Source organism: Rana temporaria, chromosome 6 (assembly GCF_905171775.1).
Source record: "Rana temporaria chromosome 6, aRanTem1.1, whole genome shotgun sequence".
Lineage (NCBI taxonomy): Eukaryota > Metazoa > Chordata > Amphibia > Anura > Ranidae > Rana > Rana temporaria.
In genome coordinates this window covers 3,408,359-3,410,903 of record NC_053494.1, presented here as the reverse complement: position 1 = coordinate 3,410,903, position 2,545 = coordinate 3,408,359, and positions in this window count along the sequence as shown.

Genomic DNA, 2,545 nt, shown 5'->3' with positions numbered 1-2,545 from the left:
TTCTGCTTTTCTGCTTTACTTTTATACTTTTTTTCTCGTAATGGAAATAAACATGAAATGCCTCTGGTCACTTGCTGAATTTCTCTAGAAACGGATTGCCTCACACCCTAAATTTTTTTTTGACAACAGCTAATTAAAGAATTATTGTTGAAATACCTCGACATTCCATGAGAGCTCAGGGTAAGTAAGTTCAGTATTTCACTGTCTGTAGGTATTGTAATAAATCATCTCACTGCCGATAATGAGCAGAAATATTTACCGGTCACAAGAAAAAAATCAAACTAAACTGTCTCAACTACTTAGGTTACAAAACTGTTTTTTGTTGCATATAGTTGCACATACAGTGACATAGGTGACCGCGATATTGTGTCAATCCCGCTGCTTTTATCAGCGAAATTGACCACCTACGAGCCCTGACACGGGAGACGACATACGTCCGACTTTCAATGAACGGGAATCCGACTTGGATTCCCGCCAATTCTGGGCACCGTGTTTGGTATGACTCATGAGGGGGAACTCCATGCCAAATTTTAAATAAAAAAACCTGCATGGGTTTCCCTCCAGGAGCATGCCAGGCCCTTATCCAAGCACGAAGCCCGGCCGGTCAGGAAAGGGCTGGGGACGAGTGAGCACTCCCCCCCCTCCGGAGCCATACCAGGCCGCATACCCTCACTTTCAAGGGGAACCCCCTATGCCGAAAAAACGGTGTGGGGTTCCCCCCCAAAATCCATTCCAGACCCTTATCCAAGCACGCAGCCTGGCCGGTCAGGAAAGGGGTGGAGACGAGTGAGCACCCCCCCTCCTGAGCCATACCAGGCCACATACCCTCAACATGGGGGGTGGGTGCTTTGAAACAAAAACAAAATTTGGGGTATGGGTGTAATAGGGGGCACTTACAGGCACATGCTTTCATAGGTTTCATCATCCTTTATTGGATGCGTTAGCTTTATTAACACACTCATATATGCACCTCTGGCATCCCTATTAATGTTTATTATATATGGTGTATTACTAATGATTTCACTTATGATTTAGATTCCCAATATGGGTCTCCAATATTTACTTCTCTGGCTCTTGTCGTTTTTGTATTTCTTTTACCTTGTATACACAGTGATTTATGTATGCAGCTGAGCCTATGGCTCTAAGCTTGCATGCGGCTTTATCCCAAGCGTAGTCTTTACTGCTCAGATGTTATAACAGGATCCGGTAAAGCATCACTACGTAACCTTTAGTTTTGTCCAAAGGGTCCTTCTCCAATACCTGCTTTCCGATTGGTGGTATGCAAATTATCCCTGATTGTGATTGGTTTGCGCCATAGATGTGGGAGGGAGGTTCGTGGTGACGCTCTTACTTAAGGATTGCTGTATGGTGTGCGTGTTACCACCTCTGAAGACGTTAATACGAAACGTGCGTAAGGCGGAGACACGCACACACGCAAGCACGCCACTTCCAGGTCAACCAGCTGATACGTCTGCATACAGGCAGCTGAAACGCACGGCGTTCGATCAGCGTGGCTTCAAATCTAATACCTGGAAGTTTGTTTTTGCTTTTAAAGTTTTACTAATTTGTTTGTTTTATATTTATTGGCAACATTTGTAGCCATAGTTTGTTTTTTGCATTCCCCTGTGCATCTCTGGTGGAATTGCAAATAAAATCTCTTATCATTTTTTACTACACCATGGAAGCTTGTTTTCTATTCCCCTTGAGGATTTTTGATCTTTAATGGCTGACTACATCGCATCCACACCGATTCAAGCATCGCTTCACAACAAACACCCAGCGTAAGAAGTGGATATACGTAACTGCAGCCAAAGCGTGGGAGCACTATATTATATGCTGTCTACCCCTGCAGGGGTGAGGCTATCTGGTGAGTGGGGACCCTGGTGGGGGAGCACCGGAATCACCTTGCAAGCACTAATTGTTTAATAGGAGCACCTATTTATCACGGATTGTTCACCATATTCTATATCAAGATTGCCTGTGGATGGGACACTCATGTTTCACGGATTAAGATACATATTTTGATTTTTTTTCTTTTTTTTTTACATATATATATATAGCTTTGGCTATTTTTTGGGTATATATACAAATACTTCTTGTTTTATTATTTTTTCTACTTTTTTCACCTTTTTTGGGTACACTGGGCCAGATTCACATATACTTGCGGCGGCGTAACGTATCGTCTATACGTTACACCGCCGTAAGTTTTAGCGCAAGTGCCTGATTCACCAAGCACTTGCGTGTAAACTTACGGCGGTGTAACGTAAAGGCATCCGGCGCAAGCCCACCTAATTCAAATGGGGCGTGTACCATTTAAATTAGGAGCGCTCCCGCGCCGGACGTACTGCGCATGCTCCGTTTTGAAATTCCCGCCATGCTTTGCGCGAAGTGACGTAATTTTTTTGAACGGCGACGTGCGTAACATACATTCGTATTCCCGGACGTCTTACGCAAATAAAAAACAAATTGAAATTCGACCCGGGAACGACGGCCATACTTTAACATGGCTCGTCTAAAGTTAAAGGAGTTCTCTAAGCTAAAACGT